This window comes from Aphelocoma coerulescens, chromosome 1, assembly GCF_041296385.1.
Source record: "Aphelocoma coerulescens isolate FSJ_1873_10779 chromosome 1, UR_Acoe_1.0, whole genome shotgun sequence".
Classification (NCBI taxonomy): Eukaryota; Metazoa; Chordata; class Aves; order Passeriformes; family Corvidae; genus Aphelocoma; species Aphelocoma coerulescens.
This window is the reverse complement of record NC_091013.1, coordinates 70,540,719-70,563,667: the sequence shown is the minus strand read 5'-3', so window position 1 is coordinate 70,563,667 and position 22,949 is coordinate 70,540,719. Positions and strand designations below refer to the sequence as shown.

The 22,949-nt window shown below is 39.6% G+C and overlaps 1 protein-coding gene across 6 annotated transcripts in view; it reads right to left on the bottom strand.

Annotated features, from left to right (window-relative positions):
- The window catches only part of STARD13 (StAR related lipid transfer domain containing 13), a 289,013-nt gene that overhangs the window by 45,860 nt on the left and 220,204 nt on the right, over positions 1-22,949 (bottom strand). Inside the window, exon 1 of one of the 6 annotated variants that reach the window (XM_069012194.1) lies at positions 2,992-3,109. The exons of 4 other annotated variants lie outside the window; for them this stretch is intronic. The gene's annotated coding sequence lies outside the window, so the exon portion shown is untranslated. Of the gene's footprint in view, positions 1-1,699; positions 1,774-2,991; positions 3,110-22,949 lie in introns of those variants that run through there. One more of the 6 variants, XM_069012198.1, reaches the window with a different exon arrangement.

Below are 22,949 nucleotides of genomic sequence, written 5' to 3'. Positions count from 1 at the left end.
CTGCTCTGACCATTAGCTTCAACTTTCATGCGTATTCGTTCCTCCAATTAAATACAAAGATTTAACATCTCTGGAAGTCAGGGTTTTCAAGCTCAGTGTCCTAAACTGGAGGTCAAGTTTCAGACTTCAATGCCTTGCTTAGATTTTCCACAATACCCAATGTGGTTTGCATGTGTGCGGTACTGGAGTTAATTGGTCAGACAGTAATTGGAGCTTGGCAGATGAAAGGCACCGTGGAATGCAGGAGAATGCTTCATGTTATAATTTGAGTGAAAATGTAAACAATACCCCAAAAGATAGATGTTGTCATCATAAACTCTCTGAATTACACAGATAAGTAGAACAAAATATAATTCCATATCAACATATTAATTATTCTTTGATTATGCCCTTCATGTTCTGTAGATGTTCAAATTAAACATGGGCAATCAGATATACATCAGAGAAACTCTATCCATCTGAGGTGGTCTTCATGCTGTGAATTTATATTAAACACCTAACATTAATATGAAAGTAATTCCCCTTGGAGATAATACTTTGATGTATTAATAAAAAAGACTTCTCATTTCTTGTTTATCATGAACTAAGATTAAAACACTTTCTTTTGCAGTTCTGTGTGAGATAAGTAATCTGTAGTGCAACATGGCACATATAGCAGAGTTCAAATCTTCAAAACTGAGGTGCAAATCCATGTCTTGTGCAGAATGAATGCAATGCAAAGTGCTCAGCTCTCACCTGGTGTTATCAGTGTTATCTGCTGTTATCAGCTGATTAACAGTACAAGCAGATCTGTCTTTAGATCCCACTGTTTCCTTATTACCTCTTTTCATGCAAGGGCCTATGGAGAAAGATGTCCTGTGTATTTCTTCTGAAAAAAAAGAATCTCAAACAGCAGATTTTGACTTATTCCCACAGTTTGTAAGAAGCTGTCATCTACATACAGCCCAGGAACAGGAGGGCTGACATCATCCTGAAAGTACAGGCAAGAGCTGTACCTACAGACCCAGATGTCTTTTTCTGATCCACAACCATATCACTATCATTCCCATTGAAGTATATCAACATTATTAACATTCCATCATGCCTCAAGACTGTCATGAAAAATTATTTATAAAATGAAGGTTAACTTTATTTGTGGATAGCTACTGTTTTATTATGATTGTTTCTCAGAGGATCAAGCACCCATATCTGTTTAATGCTTTTTTCCAGCTGCTATGTACTGTAAGAACATTACTAAGGAAAGCTACCAGGATGTCTTTTATGACTGTATGACGAAACGAAGATCAGTAAATTAATAGTCAGAGCAAATTATTATTTACTTTTATTGGACATTCTGAACTTGGTCTACCTGCCTTTTTGGAGCTGGATTGATCCTATGTCAGTGCCAGGTGTGACGTGATAGGCTGGCTCTGCCATGAGTAGGGGTGGGGCCAGATGACCTCCATTATTTGATGGTTCCACTAACTTTTAAAATTATTTCAGTGATGAAAGAAATAACATATGCTTACGGAAAGTTGTTATTGTGAACTAAATTTTACCCTTTGCTTTGCTTTGATTATGCTGTGCTGTAAGAACAGTGGAGTCACACCAGTGTGTGTTTCAGCATGATCTAGTCCAGAGCCACTAATTACTTGGCTGTGTGCTGATCTTTGTTGAGTCATGAGAAAAAACAAAGAGATTAAAGGAAACAATTACTCACCTACTAAAAAAAGAACATCTTTCCTCACTCTGTTTTCACAAAAGCACCCATTTTTACGAAAGTGCCTTTCAAACACTTCTCTGCAACACATGAACAGTATTAATGTGGGAAAGTCAAATTAAGGTTCTTTTTTACAGAGCAGTGGAGCTACTGCTCAGACAGCTGTTCAGTTTCCGTCAGCCATCATGTGATGGAAATTTTATTTAATTTTACTGAATAGGTACAGATAACTTTCAATATCCAAGGCCTGAATTTTAAGGGTATTTCCAAACTGGTAGGGTGCAGATTTTCAAAGATGTTCCAAGTATTTAACTCTCATTTACCTCCTCAAGCACATTGGATTATGATTTACCCAATCCAGTCTTGTACTAACAGGTGGCTGCAGACATTTTTTGTGCACTCCAGCACATACACATCTAAATGTTTTTTTTAAAATCCAAAGGGATGATACAGAGCCAATAGTTTTACCAATGAACTCACTTTGGATCTGTGAACTAACAAACTTCCATGATTTTTCTTCCCACAAATCATTAGAATTTTTTTTGTTCATTCCCCTTTACAGTGAAAGCTGCAGTCCATATGGCTACAGAGCAATACGTAGAAAACAGGCTAAAGCAATTCTTACATGATAGCTGTACATAAACATTTATTCATTCATTCTGGAGGGAAGAAGGAACAGACAACTTGGCTATGTTGGTATAGTTACTATTTTTAGCCTTTTGGCCGATGCCTCTAGTTTCCTTTCCATACATTTTTAAATAGGAGGCCGTGGGGGTTTTATGTTTTCCTCCAAGTAGAGAACAGACATTTAATGTAGCGAAAGTACTGATTTTCCATTCTGCAGCTCACCTAGGTCTGTTTCCATCTATTAAAGCCATTCTACAAAATAACCGTGTCCTATAACACATAAAATTCTGCTATGGCAGAAGTAACACTGGGTATCCATAGTACTGACACTTCTCATTTCCTTACCCTTGTTACACTGCAGAGCAAATAGGAGCCAGATTCATAGGAACCCTGTCATTACTTGACAATAATCATTGCCAGCAATGAAGCAGAGTTAGCAAAGAACTAATTAGCACACCACCCAGGACTAACAACACTCTACACTTTTTTCCTGTTATTTTTAGCTACAAGCAGGAAAGACATAAATTTCTCTTTTATCAAATAGCATGAAAGAGTTCAGATAAGTTAGATGTTTGCAGTTACCACTCTATAAAGCCAGAATCTGGCCTTCAGCTATGTGCCAAATATTAGCCTGAAAGAAGACAACAGGAAGTCTGGAGACCTACCAGTGCTGGCTCCCTGCAGATGCCAGAGTGGATCTGTGGGGTACCTGTCAGGAACCACCAAAGCTACCAAAGAAACGCAAGCCTCCCATTTGCATGTCAATGTCTCTTGCTGGATAACAGGAGGGAATACAGACGGGTTGGCTCTCCAAATGTCAGTGAAATACAGACCCTGTCACTTTTTAACTTGCTGGATGAATTTCAACTATTTCTTAATCTTCCCACAGTTGATGGGAAGTCACTTCGACAGTTTCAGTTGCCATCTCATGGATGCAGTCCCTTTGCTCTGACTGCTGGAGAGCACATTCCCACTCATATGAATCATTACTGGCCTGATTGTGGGCAAAGATGGTTTGGTCTCTAGACAGTGCTAGCAGCTAGATATTTGGAAAGTAAATGACTAATCCCTTGCCCAGCTAGACTTTTGGTGGGAAATGAGACACATCACCTAACACTTACACTTCAGCTTATAAATGGAAATATTATTCTTCCCTCCTTAGGAAGCAAAATTGTGAGACTACATATGCTGAAGTGTGTACTATGCTTAAAATATGCCCCAAATCCATGAGGGCCACATAGTTAGCTTGCATGAGCTGGTCTTCTTTTGCCACTTTAACAAACAGGTGGCCTCTTAAACTGGAGATATTTTTTTTAGTGCTACTGAAGATTTAGTCCAGCCATTGGCTGATCTCTAAATTCACTTATTTCACAGTATCATCTGCCCACAGACAGACACAAAACACTCGCCTTTCCAGCAGATATTACCCAGTTAGACTTAGAACTCGCCTTAAGCCATGACCTGATTCTGGACCAATTAGAGAGCATTCACCAGGAGATCAATGAATGTAAGTCCATGCTTGCTATAATTTAAGGTCAGTTTAGTCCAAGGGAGAGGCTAGCAAATTAAAAATAAACCAATAAAGATCATGGGTTTTTATAAAAACTGAGAAGAGCATTGAAGTGCATACTTGAAATATTTCCTCTGAACTCCACAGCACAGCTGGCACACCACGGGTTTAACACTTGGTGCCTGTTCATCGTGTGCTATGTGGATGCACCAAGCCTGCACACACACACTTGCCAAGCAGAATGACAGAAGCAATGTGACTATTTCTGAAAAATGAAGTGTTTATGGCATGCTCAGTTTCAGAGTACGTTTCATAATCTTCAACACTCACAATGTGTCACTTATGGGCTTGCAACATATTCCCTCTGAACAGAAGTTGCTTTGTGCTCATCACTGAAGAAGCATGTGCTGTGCGAGTGCCATACTGTATTTTGGCAGTAGCTGTTGGAAGTAAATTTACAGGGGATTAAGGAGATGGAAGGCAGCATGCTTCACACTGTAATTCTGCAAAGAATTAAAATACCCTGTTTAAAGAAGAGATGAGGGATGACTGCCATTCAAAATCTTGGGGCCTGGGGTTCAATTTGTTTTGACCAAATTTCCATTTGGTCGTTGAGAAGTCTCTGAACAATAACAGCTGCCCTTGCCCAGAAGGAGTGTGTGACGACACCTCCCTCCCTTGGATGTCCAGTGCAAGGTGGGAGCTGTCCCCAGGGGCACAGAGCCACTCAGACTTGCTCCAGAGGGAAGCTCCTGCCAGCTGCTATGCTGCCTCTGGGATCAGCCCTTCCCCATGTCCGGTTGTGCTCCATGAAGTACAGGATTCCAGGGCTGCCCCGGGTTTATGTCCCCTCAAGGCCAGGAGAATGAAAGTATGTGCTGAGGACATGAGACATTTTTGGCTGTCCAGAGCTACAATAATGACATACAGATAGGCAGATAAACACGATGATTGAAAATTGGTTGTGTATGCTTTGAAGGAAACTTTATTTTCCAAGCGTATTCTTTTTCTGGACTTGACCCTGGTCTGCACTTTTAAGAATCTGACATTTTTTGATGGTTTATTTCACTTTCAGATTTTGGCAGGGTCTAGCCTCAGATATGCCAGAAGTATGATGAGATAAGTTATTCTCCAGACAGAAACAGAAGCAGAAAGCAGGCAGTTGCCTACAAAAGATGGTCTCTCCTACAGATTTTACCATAAAAAAAGCCCAGCTCAATTTTTGAAAGAAGACTGAATCTGACTATGAAACCTCAGCATAACGGCAGTTAAAGATTTCAAATAACCACCTAAGAACCCATATATTGCCCTGAAACCACTAGTTAACACTGAAGACATGATAAAGGTATTTTGATTTAGGAGGTGGGCTATATTTGGCAGGGAGTGTCAGAGTTTTAAAGTTTCTCATGATGTTTTGCCTGATACTTTGCATTTTTCAGTGTTTTTTTACACTGTAATGGTAGTTAGAAACCCACAACCCACAGTATTCTGTGGCCATGGCATTATGCTCTGAAAGCTTATTTATTGCTAAAGAATCACATTGGTGTACTGAAAATTACAGTTCCATATTTTCTGGTACAGCTTCATCTTTAAGGACAAACAACAACCCAAACAAATCAGCCTGGAAGCCACTGCTTTACCTGCACTGGAGGATGTGCAGGGAAGGCAACACTGCCAAAAGATGAAAATTATAATTGTGATGCTCCATTGGCTGACTCTGATTTTGGGAAGAGAGATGGGGCTTTCATTAACCTTTCCATAACTCCAAGCCAAAGCCAGTTTGAGGCTGCTAAAAGTAGCCTCAAAACAGACTACAAAGCTACTATTTGTTGAATGTATTTCAAAGAATTTCCTTCATTAATTGTTTACCAACCTGGCCTTTCCTCATCGGGGGTAGAAAAACATAACGAACACTTATCACCTGCAAGCTCAAATCCCACAGGAAAGCACTTCTTCAGGAAAATGTTATTGTGGTGAGAACTTTCAGGGAGTGTTGGAGTTTTAAAGTTTCTCATGATGTTTTGCATTTTTCTTCTAAATGAACAGGAAAAAACTCATCTGGCTCTCATTTGAATTCTCGATAGACTTTAGGGAGGAAATTCCAACTAGAGCTGTATTCCTACACCTAAAATCTACATGGGAATGATGCAGCATGCTTGTTTCAAACCAGCAGAAGCAGACCTGGGTCGGCAGCACACCCGTGTGTTCCACACAACAGTAAAGGTCTCAGCAGAGGGGCTGGTTTGATAGAACAGCCTTCAGAAGGACATATCAGAACTTAAATATCTAGATAACCTGCCTTCACAGCCACCATTCCATCATGCATGCAGAATATTTATTAACATACATTGGGATTTTTGGATATAAAGAATGGAAATCATCTCACCTATCTGCAACAGCATTGGAACTATCAATCCTAGGTGCTACTGAAGTCTAGGGAGAGATGGAGGTATACTTCCTTCAAACTATTTATCTTATCCTAATGTGTGAAAAAGGTAAAATGGCTTATGCACAGAAAGAGCTCATTCTTCTCGATGGTCTCTACAGAGAATTTGAGAGGAACAGGTATATAAAGCTAAAACCATTTCCAGTGAGATTATGCTTTGAGGCACATCCTGTTAATGTACTGTGTGACTTAAGGTCCCTAATTTCACTTATTTGCACCGGATATTCACCATTTGCAGTGATGGTGTAGTGATCTTTATCCATGTTTGCAATGGGATTTGAGATTTATGTAAGAACATTCCTGTGTAGGTGCTCAGTGTTTACCACAAACAGCATGTATTTCCCACACAAAGCCTACCATGGAATTAGCTACCTGACCTCAAAATCCACTAATCTGAAACATAAACAACCAAGTACTTACGTTGTTCACCCCCTAATCACCACAATGCCTTATTGATGAACAATTCACCTGCTGGTTTCCATATATATGGAAATATGTATATATTCCATATGTATGTATGTATGTATGTATATCTATGTTATATCTATCTCTCACCAGAATTAAGCTCCGATTATCAAGATTCCCCCCCTTGCTGTTGATACTATACATTCTTGGTATCCAGGTTTTCTTAATTGTTTTATAAGATGAAGTATCTCAAGCTTAAACTACTCCCAGTTGTTGTAAGTTTTAGAATTTGCTAATTTAAAAATACTATTCTTTCCCTGAATATGTGGGCTCCCTCTGGACAAAGACATCAGCCCAAAGCACAGGGCTGGTTCCAAGTTAAAGTCCAGTTGAGGGCAGGTCTTCCCAGACAGATGGGTAGGCATTTCCACTTTCCAGCTCCCTAAGAGCCCTGTTCCTAGTTCTCCCTAGACATAACAAGGGAACTGATTGCTCAGCGCACAACAGAGACTAATGTGAGAACGTGATCCTGGCAGAGCCTCACCAGAGGATTCTTGTAATTGATGTGAAGACAATGTAACTGATTTTTAGACACATCACTCTGCCCCACACTTGCTGTATCAGCTTCCTACAATGGTTGTTGATTGCCTTCTTCCCCAAGCATTTCTTTCTCTCTCAGTTTAGAAACTCTGGGAAGATACTCGTAATAGCAATTTGCTTGTGCCATGCCTATTTGGCATGCTGCGCTGCACTCTTACACAAATAAACAGGGAACACGATGTAACACCACAGCAGCAGATTTAACTAAGATCCAATTGTGCTTGGTGCCATCTGAATACGGGAAGAATGTTCCCATAAATGAAAAATCTTCAACAGAAAAACAACTTCAGCCTTCACAAGTATGTACCATAACATGGGACAATACACCATCTTTGACTTATGACTTCATTGGTAAGAAATTGGCTGGTCAGAGCATTTCTCTTCCAATAGGCAACTCTGCTCTGTATTGTTCCTTCTGCACAGATCTGAATTTGGGGGGGCTTTTAGAGCTAGTATGAAGCCAGTCTTTGCTAGGAAGTGGTAGCCTCTCCAAAATCACCTCTCAAATGAGTTACCTTTGGCTGAACCACCAGTGTTTGGATGGGGGAGGCTACTGGCTCTTGATTTATATTATGAGATTGTAAGCAACTAGAAAAAATAGTTTGTATTTCAAGGTGCAACTTATGAATTTGTCTCATTTTTTACTGAGTTCCTCACACCAAAAGCTCAGTGACAGCCTGAGTAAATGCTCTGACTTGTAACACAGTCACCTAAAAAATTAATGATGAGTTCTTTTCCCAAAAGTCTTAAGGACAAACACATTTCCAGGGCCTCTGAAGAGGAAATACCTCAGGGAGAATATTGTTATTAGGTGACACTGAGCAAATGCTTAACCAGGAGTCATTGAAGGAGACTGTGTACCCTAAGGATTTAATGAGCAGCTTGAAGGAGTTGATGGCCTGAGGCATAGCCTCAGGTCATTAAATCTCAAATGGTTATTAATCCCTAGGAAATGCTTTCTGTCAAGGTCATTAGTGCTATTATACAGTGAAAATTGAGGGTGTATCAAGAAATTTACATATAGCCTGTTTGCAGGAAAAATGTTCTCGGAAAGCATGGGCAGATCATTTCCAGGAGGATGATGCAGTGTCCACAAGCCACATGGCTTGGCTGAACTTCCATGTCACTCTCTGCACCACTTCTAAGATGAGCTTCTCTTTTGCAGAATGTCGCTACAGGAACTTTACCATGCACTGAGCACTTGAATTAGCAGTTCGGCACAACTCCAAGGGATAACATTAGCTGAAACCCCTTCTGCTTAGCATATGATTTTAGGTTGGAGTCCTGCCCTACTGTTGTTTCTTCTTAGAATAAATCCAGGAAATCTGATTCAATTGATGTGTACACTGGTGACAGTATCATTGGACCAAAGGCTGAAACTGTGTAAGTGTTGGGATCCCTGTCCTTTTCTCAGTTTCCTAGAATAAAGGAAACTTCACTGCCTTCAAGCAGAAATACCTGGAACCAGAACAAATATATCACCTGGCACCTGTATTAGGGCCAAGAGACTGATCAGCAGGCAGGGAAGGGCAGGAGACGGTGACATCCCGGTCTGGGGTTTCCCTCTTGGATCCCATCTCTGCATGAGGCACCTTGTGAACAAAGCCTCAGTTTCACAGTTACTGCTATCACCTTCCCATTAAGCATGGAAAGTGTTGGTGCATGGATCCTGTGACTTTATGAACAGAGTCTAGCACTCAGGTAGTTATTTGGTGCATTTTGTGTAGCTAAAGTAATGATTGGATGTCAGATTTAGTGACTTTTTCTTCCAGATTCTGATGCTGGTTTCTGATTGGAATCTGGCAAACCAAATCTAATAATTCTGTTAAACTGTCTTTGTGGATTAGACTTTCCTACACTGTAACTACATCTACCACAATGTTTATTCTGAATTTTTAATTAGGTTTACTTACAAGGGACCTGGAGATCTTTGGTTTCATAACTATTGTATTATAATGATCAATGCTTGAATTTTAAGGCAATGCAACAGATTGCAATTACCTAAATCTGTTCCTTCTGCTCTAAACTAAGTAGAAAAACCAGAAAATTGTTACATAGTAGAATCATTTTGATTACGTCCCTGAGGATGATTTAGCACCCCAATTACGCAGCTGTCGAAATTAAGTGAAGAGATCTTTCTTTATTAAAGACCCTGAGGAGATTTAGAAAGCAATAGTATATTATACTAAATAAAGAGAAAAAACAAAAGGACATTATGATCTATTTAATTCTTCTGACAACATCTGCATTACCTGATCAATGCTTAGACATGCATTGCTATTTACTGTTTGATTAAGTGTCCTCACATCCACTGGCATCAGCTAATGCATGCTTACTAAATGGAATTTATGCAAATGTTATTTCAATTACACATTTCTACAGAGGTGTCAGGAACACACTCATATATGGGGAGCTGAGGGCAAATTCACTGTTATTTTTCTTGTCTGATTGCTTTCCTGAGAGATATTCATTGAACGGAACCGGTAAATTATTGAAGTACAGAAAAGTACTTTCACAATGATATTAAGAAAAAAACTGCTCTTGTAGGATATGACTACATGTTTTTTGCATGGATTGGGTCCTTGATTTAGTTAAGCATATCATAGATATATTTGAGCACTGATACTGTAAGAAATAAGTTACACTTTTAAAATGTAAAAGATGAAACTGTACTTCAAAAATATAAATATAGCAGAATACTTTCAGAAGGAAACATTTGCTTAATTTAAATGTTAGATATCATTCCAAATACCTTAAAAAGAACTGCATACATATCACAGTAAAGAAAATTTTATTTGGCAGTACTGGCTTAGACATGGCTGTGAAGCCATAAATCAGATAAAATACGTGTTTGGACACTAAATTATTTTTAGACTTGGAAAATTCCAGTAATGCTATATTTTTACAGCAGTATATTCCTGTAACCTAGATCACAATCAAATGATAAATGTAAAGTAATTTTCTTCTGAAGAAAAGATAAATTTAAACCCCTGCTGTAAGGGGTCCAACTGTGGAGTTTCACACTATCTTAAGAGGGAATAAGGTTGTTTTCCTGATCAAGATTTTCAACAGATTTTTGTAATTGAAATCACTGCACCTAAATATGTCTAACATTTATTTCCATCCTTGCTTTGCTGGATTGTGCCATAAGGCATGCACTGTACTATTTACATAAGAAGCAGATCTGAAAAAGAACCACACATCCTTCATATCTCCTGTATTTTCAACAAAATACAGAATTCCTTACTCCTGGGCTCCTTTTTGCTTTCATTTTCACAAGTATCTTTTCTTTCTGGCTCTCCAACTGTGGTTTTTACTGTCTTGGTTTTCACAGCTATCCCACTAATGCTCAGGATACTTCAGTGAGTCTCTGTCAAATTTCATTCCTCCATGTGCTCTGTCACTGAATTTAGGAAAATGTTGAACTCCATTGCCTGTGAAGGCAGTCACATTTTCTTCACTGGATCTCATGCAAACACAGAGTAAGGAATAACTTGATACTACCACCATCTGACTCATGTACTGGGACTGATAATAACTGTAGCCACATCCTGTAAAATGACCAGTTAAAAGAAAAATAAAATAGAGTCGGCTTTTTCTCCTCCCAAGGATGGCCATGCTCATTTTTTTCTTAAAAAGACTTCATCTAAGAAGTTGAAATAAACCATGGAAAATAAGGCCAAAGTGGAGAGTGAAAGTTCATCTAATCCACTCTCTGTCAAAACCTGCAGGACTAATATTTACCCTTCCTTAGAGGAATCCTGGATTCAGGACAATTTCTGAGATACACCTGACTAAACAGGTTGCTTTGGTCTCAAACCGGCTAGGTGGCAAATTTACAACTCTTTGCTGAAGTTGATGTTTTGATGAGACAGTTGAAGCTCTGTTCTGAGGAGGAGACATTAACTTGAGTAGTGTGTGGTTGGAATGCAGTGCTTACTTTTCCAGACCTTGCATTTAACTACCTCTGGATTGCCACACCTGTAGCTATTCAGCAGAAACCCCATAAACTTCTCTTCTTTTCTTGCAAGCAGTATCTTACATTCATGCCATGCTGGCATCTCAGCACCATTTGCATCCCTGCTCACACAAATTGTGCCATTTCATGCAATGCTGCTTTGTGTGTGTAAGGGATGCCGGATGATAACCTCAGCTGCAGTGCCCAGGTTTGTTAACCCTCACTTTCTTCTGAATACAAAAGTGCAGATCTCTCCAAACTATCACAGATTTGTTTGGATCAAAGGTCTGCACATCTGTGAGTTTCAGAAGGCAGAAGAGTGGATTCCAGGAAAGCAAAAACACCGGTGAATGAAAAGCTAAGAATATACTTTGGGTGAAGCATGGAAGGGGGAATTGCCAATTCCTCAAATAACATTGTTTATTTAACAGTATCCTGTTGGGGGGAAGTACGCAACTGCAATGACTCTGAGTAACTGTGCGTACTTATGTCATGATAATGTGATGGATTATCATGACAGTCTACTCTCAAGGGAGCAATATTTGTGTCAGGCAAATACTGATCTTCCAAATAGCCCATGGTTATCCCGCACAGGGCACAATGAACAAAAAGTGTGTCTGACCAGCCAGGAGTATGTTCTTCCAAATAAAGAAAACCCCTAAATTATAATCTTAGTGATAAATAGCTCTCCAAAACAATTCTTCACAGTGAATATTTTTATCAAACACCAGACACTCTCACTACCAATAAATAACCTGAAGAGTACGTTCCTATTTAGTATCAGTAAAAATATCAGAATTTAGCCCTTAAAGCTTTTGCATTCAAAACCTTGTGAATAGCTCACAGATAATGATGACTGTGTTTCTCTGCTTTGGCAAAGAAAGATATCCAGTCAAATATACACTTGCTTATTTATAGCTGTTTGAAAAGATTGACAGAATTTGAAGAACAAAATCTCTCTTTGTATAACCAAGTCTCTGCATCTAGCTGGTGTCTGCAATCCTCACCACATGTAAAGCAGTAAAGAAGCATTAATTAGTATTATTTAATTACTTGTTGCCAAATTACTGTTTTTCTTCAATCTCAGGACCTGAGCACTAATATTCCCTAATAACCTTCTAAAGCATCAATGCAGAGACCCCACTCCTCCTCACCGCCTGCTCTTTTCTACTTCCTTTCCTTCAGAATATTTGAAGGCTGAGGTAATAGCACACAGAAAAGATGATATTTAGTCTCTCTTCCAATACAGAAGGCTTTGAAGAAAAGAGGTGTAGGCCTATCCCAAAAAACCAGATTTTTTTTGAAAATGTTTCAACTTGCACCCACTGGGTGTAGCTTTACCGAAGACACCTCCTGCAGCACTAAACAGCAGCAGATCTCCTTTCTCACTTAATACCTCAGTTTCACGTTTCAGTTTAGTCTGTCTTGATAGTTCATCATATGTGCAATGAACAAAATCCAACCAGAATTTGCAGAGAACTGCATGAAAAAAATCCTCAAATGTCCTCTACTATTGTTTTCCATTTTTAATGATAAGGAAGAAGTCATTGTGGTCAGACGAGAGGAAAATACAGATGCAAAATGAATCATTTAGAAAAGCAGTCTTAGAAAAGGCTGTTACTCAAGTGTGTCAGGGGGATCAGGTACAATTTTTCTGTTTCATTTATTTTTAATCACATCTGGCAATTGGCCTCAAAGTCTCCAAGACTTTATGATACCTCGAAACGAAAAGGGCAAAATGCTCTCCTCCATCATTTTGGAAGACATGAGGGCATTAGCATCTGTGGTAAGCATAAAGCCCCTTCCAAAGCAGCCTTAAGAGCTCTATGCTAAGAGAGCTGCTCGAAGGACAGCAATTAGCCATGAGACCAGTAGCACCAGCTCATTTTTATCACAATGATACCATACCCCTAAGGCAAATATTGCTTTCAGGAGATGGAAAAAATGAGAAATGACAGCATCACAAATGAGACCCCAGGAATGTTAAGATGGAAGATCCCTGACTGAAATATAATAAATTGCATTGCTGTGGGATTTTACCTTTATTTATTTAATATTTATTTAGTAATTGTTTCATCCATAAATATACAAAATTTCTAAGTTATTTAGATCCATTCTGCCAGACACCTCCTCAAATATTTTGTACTGGAAAAACCTGCCCTAGCCACCAAGAAGTAACAGCACACAGTACTGTGCAACCACCTTGACTCCAAGCTGTGATCTGTACAGCTTGTTGTTGTCCACATCAGAGGTGCATGCTTTCACAATACTCACAGGGACTTCTAGTTAGGGACAGTTTCCTTTAATAAGTAGCACAAGTGGGTATACTTAGAAGCAATATTAGTTTCTGCTCTCATGTTTCTCCTAAAATCTTAGATCCTAACCATAGCCAGAATCTTTTTCTAAAAAGCAGACTCAGGTCTTCCAAATCTGACTTTATCTATCTCTTAAAGGTTATTTAATAAAATGGGCACATGGAGTTGATAACACTTTTAATAGTTTGTCACTTTTAAAGGTGGCAAAGTGGTAGATGACCAAAACAACTGTCACTTCATAGGTGCAATGTACTGATATAATGTTAACTATCTGTGAGCTGTATAGGTGTTTGCTATGCTTGGTAAGTTCAGACCAAATTCATCACTGGTTGGGCTGGAACACATTAAGGATGAACTGCAAGAGTGAGTCCCACATTTTCCTTATGATGAAGGAGCAACTCAATTGTTGAATTGCTCAACAATTTTTCTTTATAATAATATTAAAAAATTACAGCAAACCTAAAAATGTATTCCTTTTATGTCTTCCTTCACAACACAACTCACAGAACTTCACCTACTAATTTATTAAAAATTCTTTTAATTTCTGCATGCATTACAGAATATTTGTACAACTGCTTCCTAAAGAAATAATATTTATACCATCTGTCTCTCTCGGACACCCTCCTGCCCCCCAAAATAATTTCAGAATCTACTGGCCAGTTTCAGTTGAATCTGACAGGAGGAGCCATATCTTAAAGATAGTATATAAATCAGCATTCCAGTAAGGGAAAGGCATTTGTGGGGTGACCCACTGTGCATGCTGAGAAGCAGCAGTCAGTTGGCTGCAGAGTACACAACACTCTGCATCAGCATCAGTGTCTGTACCCCTTCTCTTGCAAATATTTAAGGGATGGGAGAGAGATCTGGGAAGTGCCATGGAGGAGGGGAAGGACTTGTTTTCAGTGAGGCGGGGGAAAGGAATCCAAATTCATAGGAAACCAGGCTGCACTGATGTCAGTGCTCAGAAAGCAGAAATTCATTTATTTCAATTTTACAATAATCTCTAAGATGGAAATAAAGGTCAACCACTAGTCATCACTGGGCAATGGGCTGCTGCAACTTTCGGCAGCTCCAGGATGACTCATGTGAGGGACACATCACTGCTGCATTCTTCGCCAGTGTTGCGGAGCGACCACATAATGTCCCCACAGCACAACGTCCTCACACTGCTCTCAGCCCTGTCCGTCCCTCTCCCTCCCACTGCTTTCTTCTTCAGAAACTCCAAGAGAAAAAGAAACTGAGGGGCTGTGTCACTGAGTAGGAGCTCTGCAGCTTACTCCTGCCCTGAGCTACATACTCACCTAGGTGCAAAAAATCTCCTGAAAGAGTAATTTGCAAGAAAGGGCCTTGGAGCATCGTATTTCCCAGTGCTACAAATCTACCAAGCTCCAGCATGAATGTCTCTACAAGAGACAACAAAAATGAGGACATAATCATGGCCATATCAATCCATCAAGCAACCAGCAATTCCCTAAATACTCATCAAATCCAACATCCTGGCAGACCCATCCTCTGTTTCACAAACCATTTCACAACGAAAGGCTGTACAAAGCCCAACTTTTATCAATACCAGCCAAAAATATGTAATGCATTCACAAGAACAAAGCTTTTACTCAGCATTTTTTGTGGTGCAAAGAGACAAATTTGCACAACTGTTGCCATTGTTTGTATTTCATTACAAAGCCAAAATCAGAACCTTGAAACAGTCAGTGATGCTCAAATGTTTAATGACAAGCTAGCTGGTGCCCTACAGAGCTTACAGTCCTCACAGACAGGCAGAAAAGGAAAGGATTAAAAACCAAAAGCATGGAGACTTACGGATGGTCATCCTACGAAGGGAGGAATTTAGCTCTTCTGAGTTAAATGTAGGAGATGTGAGCTCAGCCCACTCAGAACAAGTAGAGCCCAGGACTGCCTCTCTCTGGGGGGAGTGCTCTAATTCTTGGGCTATTATGCAAGAGGAAGATAAGTCACATCCATCTTCAAATGAGTAAAACCCAACTGCATGGAGCTGCCAGCATTTATTTCCTATTGTTCCTCTATAATCCCAGTGGAAGAGGTATTTACTTGAATGAGGCAGACTTGAATCATCCTCGGGTGGGTGGACAGATGGATGGATGGAGAGGGGGAACAGATCTTCCTCCTCAGATCTTCGGTAAGAAACTGCTGCTCTCCTAAGACTGTACGAGGAATTTAAGCAGTCATGACAAATTGACTGGAGCATCTGCTTAACCCCAGGTACCTAAATCTTGAATTAAACAAACCAGGTTCTCCACAAGACACATGGTCTCTCTAGCAAATGCCAGTGTTTCTTGATTTTTCAGACAAATACCCTGGTATTGCTAATTATAGTCACCCTGACTTTCATCTGGTATAAATTAGTGTTGTTGCTGCCAGCGACTGACCCAGAAAATCCATGTAAGACTGCAGGATCTTTGCAAGAAAATGAGGCTCTGTGTTAGGTGGGGCCTTGTTGCTAGGAAAACCTGTTGCTGAATGTTTTAGTTCAAAAGACTAAAAATATTATTTCACATTATGGTCTCTGACTTAGCACGGTAAATGACCTTCAAAACCACAATCTAGTAACAGTGTCTTTGTCCCTGCTTGCCATCAATGGCAGACTCTCTTCTCTTTCTATTTTTCAAAATTATCCAGAAAAGTACAATAGGATAGACCCAGGAACCAAGCGTTTTTTCAAAAGTAGAACATAATTTAATCTTTACAACAGAGAACAGGACAGCGTGGGTTTTCTCTGACTGTGGACTTCTTGTAATTTCACTGAAGATAAATATTTAGATAGCAACCAATGGGATATTTAATTGTCAGGAACTATTACATTTAAAGAAAGTGCTAGAGATTTTCAGACTTGTTTTCCTATGTGTGTTGACAACCCATTCCCATCATTTACCTTCTGTATGACATATAAATACAATCACTGCTATAATTTATAAATTGTTAATATTAGGACTGTAGGGATGGCTATCCTTTCAGTTCTCCATAAAAAACCCCCCAGCTTTTACATCAACATCTGGCTGAACTTCATTACTTTCCCATCCATTATTTGTACTCCTCCTCCTTCTCCTTGGCCTCTTTACTTTTTTCTTGTCGTTCCCCTGTCTGATTTCATCCAGGAAGCTGCACACCCTGACTGCTCTTGGCTCCTGTGATACTCATAAACCATGAGACAAATAAACGCAAGCGGAAAGGACAAAAGCAAAGCAGGAGGAGATTTGGTAAACCTAGCTATGTGAATCCTCCAGCTGTCCACATAAACAGGCCATGGCACCATCTGTACCAAGACACAGCATCCTGCCTACCCCTTCCATCCTCTCCCCTCCTCAGTTTGTGTGAAAATGAAAGCTCTTCAGGTCAGCACCAAAACTTCTCATAAACCTGACCAGCACTCACAGAAATAGGACTGGCAATGGGACAATTGATTGCTAAAAGATACAGTCCTTTGTCAGAAACCAATCCATAGATCTGACAAACCCACAATGGGTAGAACAAGAGTGTAAGAGTTCAATTTCAGGAGCTATTCTCAGTACTATTTACTCTTCGGGGGAAGTTTTTCACATGACGGCTTATCTAAGTGTCAAATAAATTCTATAATAATATCTAGTTCAAAGAGATTCTGAGAAGTGTTACTATTTGGAACTTCAGATCTCTGGAGGAAAAGCACCCTGAAGGTGTGTAGTAACTGGAACTGCATGGATAGAGTCTCCAGTTGGTAACCATTGAAGTTACAGATTAGATATTAGGTTAACATATGCAGTAAAAGAACTTGAATGCATGTATCAGTAGAAATGTATTTAATGACTTTATCAGCATGCATTTGTCAAACTCCATTGGGTTTTGAGAACAGCCACAGAACTACCCCCAAAAGGATCAAAAGAATGTTATTTCTCATATAAGAAAAATAATTTTACTCAGAGAGTAAGAAAATGAAACAACTTCTCACAAAGAAAAATGACCTTGTAAGATGATGCAGCTCTGAACCAAATTACATATATTCTACTAATCAATAAAATACAGTTGTCAAGGCAACACTGACATCAGAAAGTGAAATACAGAGGTCTGTCTTACATAAACACATACACATACCAATATGTTATGTGAACTTTTGTAATCTAGCAATGACTTCAAGGAAAAATATGTTTTTACAAAAGAACACATATTTCCCAGGCTTGATAGATTCTTGTGTAAGAGCTTTTATGAGATTTTAGACAAGTTGCATTTTGTTTGGTAGTCTTTGTTCTTGTTCTTTTTTTTTTGACTGGAAAAGAAATGTTGTAAAAAAAAACTGCTTTCAGTGAAAATTTATTCTAGCTATCAAAGTGATTTAAAACAGTGACAATTGGATGGGAGTTAAAACTCCACTAAAGCATTTGAATATTGATCCTGATAGTTTAGACTAAAAAAATTGAATTTGTAGATCCTATTTGTATTATATTATGCAGACTTCAAGGGACAAGTTCTGAGTACAAAGACTAAATAGGAAAGGGTTTTTTTTCCACAGGTCTTACAGTTCTCATTGTATGTGTTTTTCACCTGAAAGCTCAGTTCTTGTGCCTTATTTGGCAACTATTGTAATCCCAGTGCACTGAGTGGAACGAATCACAGAGCAGGATGTTATTGAGCATGACTATAGGTGATACCAGCCAGCCCCCTCTAATCTCTGATTTTGCGTTTAATCTGAACAGATCATTAAATTATTTCATAGTTTACCACCAGAACCTCTCAGTACTTGTGCAGGCTGCTGGTGCAGGCAGTTTCTTTCGCTGTAGCCAAATAAAGCGTAGGTTTCCCAGCAATGTTCACAATTCCTTGCCCCTTTTTGCAAAAACCATGGACAATACCTTCTGGTCACAGGACACCACCTCATGGCTCCCTAAATTACTGCTCATGTTTCACCCATCTGTGTGCTCAGCCACCTGGAGCTGGCAGATATTTTCCCAACTTGGATGCCATAGCAACCAGGTCTGAGGAATCAAGGCAGGACAATAGCTGTCTATTGAATTTGCTCTGGAAGTTCATGTGGACAATATAAATGTAATATAAATAAATAATATGAAGCATGAGGATGTTTGACTGCTGCCTTAGACGTCTGCAAGCATGCTCATTGTAAGTACCAGGCATTCAAGACTCTATTTTCTGAAAGATGGTTTTCAAACAATTTTTAAAAATGAACTGCTTTAGCTCATTTGGCATCTAGGTTCACTGAAAAACTCCTCTGGAGATATCCCACTGAGATCTGGGTCAGCCTTCTAATTTTCAGTTCAGTTAAAAAATGAAGCTAACTCATTATGCAGCTCTCTGTAATGGCAAATCCATGGTGTTTTTACAAAGAACTGAGAAAATGGGATGGTATTTTCAGGTATGTATAAGCAATTATAGTCCAAACAAAATAGTGTCTTCATTCCTCATTGGGTCAAGTGATGAAAAGACTGACTGTTTTGTGTGATTACCTCTATTAATTTGGATGTATAAATTAGACATGTTCCTGCAGGCCTATGGAGATTAAATGCACTATGAAGTGCTAAATATTAACATAAATCTACATTTTGAATTCAGTGGCTCAGAAGCACAAGAGAAGTGCACATGATTGTGCCTGAATCTACCACATTCACTTCTGTTTATCTGTGTACATGTTCTTGCAAACCAAATTAATACAACAGAGCTGCACATGAAGGTTGTTAGCCACTGGTGGAGAGATGTGACAAACTAAACATCTCCTGAACAAATCTTCTAAATCTTCTGCCCAGAGAAGTTGTGGATGCCACATCCCTGGAATTGCTCAAGGCGATGTTGGGTGGGGCTTTGAGCAACCTGATCTAGTGGACAGTATCTCTGCCCATGGCAGGAGTTTGGAATTAGATGATCTTTAAGGCCTCTTCCAACCCAAACCATTCAGTGCATCTAGGAGTCTACTGAACCTTTCTTCTGTGACGTGAGGCCCCATCCCCTGCTCCAGGTGTACCAGCTGGGATGCACAGACACAGGAGAGACACAGAAGGAGCAATGCCTCAGTGCTATGCTCTGCTGTGCTGAAAAAGAAGACGCATAGGTTCTTTTTGGAATTGGAGTTTAGTTACAGAAGCGGGGGCCCTAAGGACATGGGCAGAAGAAAGTAGGTGCAAGCTCCAAGTATTTCCCTGAAACTAAGCCCGCTGAGACCATATTCTGACTTTTCAATGGTGCATCAGTGCTCATGGCTGGCAAAGGACTACCATTTGTGGTTTTCATTCCTGCTTAAAGCCTGTATAACAAGTACTAAAGCAAACAATGTTCCTATTTCCCACAGTCACCCCCAAATGGAAGAGACCTTTCACACCGAATGGGCAAGTTCAGCATCACTTCTCCCAGCAACAGTGAAGATGCTCCAGCCACCAACCCCTGTTGCACGATTGCTGGTTCCCAGGCACCTTCTGCCCAAATTCTTGGCTGCACTGGGAGATTTCAAGAACTGAGACAGCCCTAGTTAGTGATTTCACAAGACTTTACACTCATTTGCAATTCAGTAACTCAATTCCACCTTTTAGAGATATCTACCACTGGCCTTTCCTGTAGATGGAAGACCATCTCCACAGAAGTTCCCACCATCAATCCTTTCCTTTTGTCTATTAACGTCCACAGATTTAAGAGGAAATTTTACGTGACACAGAATGATTCTGTTTTACTGAGTCTACTTGCCTTCAAAAGCATCAATAAATCAACAAACCAGAGGTAATTAAGGAACAAAAACAATGCCACGGGCTTTATTTAAATACATAAACCCCAGAACATTCAGGACTCAACCTCAGCCCATCCTGTCTGTCCCTGTGCAAAATGTTCTTTAAACAGCAAGTCAGCTTAGCTCTTCTAGATGTGTTTTGTGGATGGAAACTGAATTTATTGTAGCTTCTCTGTCTTTTATCTGCTTACATCAGAACCCTATTATTATTTTAACCTTACAATGACTTAATTAATGTCCTAGCCAAAATAAAAATTGCCTGGATGGCCTGAATATTATACCTCCATATTTTTTTATGAGGTGACCTTTCTGAGTTCAAGAAACCATGTTTGATCAGTGGTTTTGGGTGGGAGTTTTGCTTGTGAGGATTATGAGTACATTACAAGGAAAGCCTACTTGATTTATGCATAATTTTCACTGAAGGTACAAAACAAGTAGCCATCAACTTAATGCCACTTAATGCTGAAGGCTTTAAAGGGTCACATAAAATCATCCTTTTTATGGAACAGCAAACACTCATGATTCTAGGTTAGGGTTATAAATGAGTAAGTAAATCACTTATATGCATTGCATTCAGTTGGCCCCCACTCTGAACTCATTTAGTATATAACAGCTTTGCTGTTGCCATATGTCTTGTGCAGACATTCAGTGGGTGGTTTCATAATGTTCCACAGCCTACAGAGCTTTTTTTTTTTTTGTTTAATCTAATTTACTGTTTTTATCGATATCTGATAAGAAAACAAGAGGCAGCTGTAGTTCTACCACCCGCCCCATGCTTGTCATGTGCTATATTACAAAGTACAAATGGATAAAATTTGTTTGAAAAATGGGATAATATGCAACATATCTAAAATATGGTCTGAGATATTTTATTTGTAAGAACCAGCACATTCAGGAAGGCACCTTTGTGGTGGCCACAGGAAAAACGATTCCATGTAATGAAAAGATTTAAGAGCTGACTAATAAAAATGTAGGGACTGTGCAGGCAGCAGACTAAGTGGCTGGGGCCTGACCACACCATCCTACCAATCCTCATGGATGAGGAACTATCAGCGGCTAAAAGTCCCCAAACATGCTTCAAATTACTAGGAGAATGCAGTCCCATTGGATGAAAAAACAAGCTTCCATCAGCTTAGACCACTCTTTTCCCCTCCTTCCCAAATTCAAGATTAAAGGGAGAAACTGGGCTTACACTGGATCTGTTTACCAGCACTCTCTCTCTCTCAAGGAAGAGAGACCCCATCAAGGACCCCATGATAAAGACAGATCTGAAAAAGTAACTGGGGCACGAGATTTGTTCTGGATCATCAGGCAGCTCAGTGGCGTATCCATGGAAGGTAACTGGTACCTTCCCCTGGAACCCACGGCACGACCCACTGTCCTCTTGAGTTAGATATACCAAAAAGCAGGAAAGGCTCAGACTAAATTAATGAAGAGCAAAAGCAGCTATGCCTCTGGGAGAGTGCCAACAAGGAACTGTTCTGTGGGAGGATAACCAAAACATGTAGTGTCTGAAAAGGAAGTGAAAGAAATTAGGAAAATAGAAAAGGTTACAATTAATCTAAATTCTTGTAAACTTAAAAATCCAAATCAGAGCTTAACACATGAGTGAAACCAAAATGTCTGACCATATGCACATCCTCAACACACAGAGACAGAAAACGAGTGCACATCAAGGTGGCATGAGGAGCAGTGAGAGCGAAGAACCTGACTGGGCTGAATGACAGTGCATGGCAATTGTACAAGATGCTGTCCGGAAGAGAGGAGATGCTGAGTTTATCCCTGGGATGCTGTTTAAGCACAGCGCTTAACTGCTCCTACTGCTCTGATAAAAATACTTGATAAATAAGGAAACTTCCTCAGCAGTTAGGTTACATTAGAAGACCTTCTTTCTTTCTTTTCTTTCTTTCTTTCTTTTTCTTCCTTTTCTCTCTCTTCTCTTTCTCTCTTTTCTCTCTTTTCTCTCTTTTCTCTCTTTTCTCTTTCTCTGTTTCTTTCTTTCTCCCTTTCTCTCTCTTTCTCTCTCTCTTTTTCTTTCTCTCTCCCTCTCTTTCTCTCTCGGTCAATGAAAAATATCTTGACTGTACTAAGTGGTTGTGTCTGGGAAACTGGATGTGATGGGGGACACACAATAATTTTCCCTTTCTCCAGGTTTGTTATGTGATCCTGCACTGCACTTGGCATTGTAACTATTAGTAGCGGACTCTGTGAAGAGCCTAAAGGGTACCAATTGAAGTAGTTGAAATTGAAAAATCCATTTTCCTCTCCATTTTTGTTAAACAACACAGTAGCAGTGTACTTACTGACTAGGAAACATATCCCCGACCCTTTTGTTTCATCATATGAAAATCTTGGCACTCATTCCCAGCAACATGAAAGCAAATGCCTGTAGACATGCCTGGTATATAACAAGTGACTGTCATGCCGTGATGTGAGCCGAATTGATTTGAAGGCAAACACCTTGACAGACAGGCCATCAGAGCAGACATAAAAATAACAGAGAGATAAATGAATTACACTGATGTACAGCTTATTCCTGTTGTTTCTAATGTGTTTGGCAAGCTCTTTACTCCATATAAATAAAGAAATGCCAGGAATTGTGGCTATTTTAGCAACAAACGTCAGAAAAAACCAGTATCATCACCCTAGCATACAATCT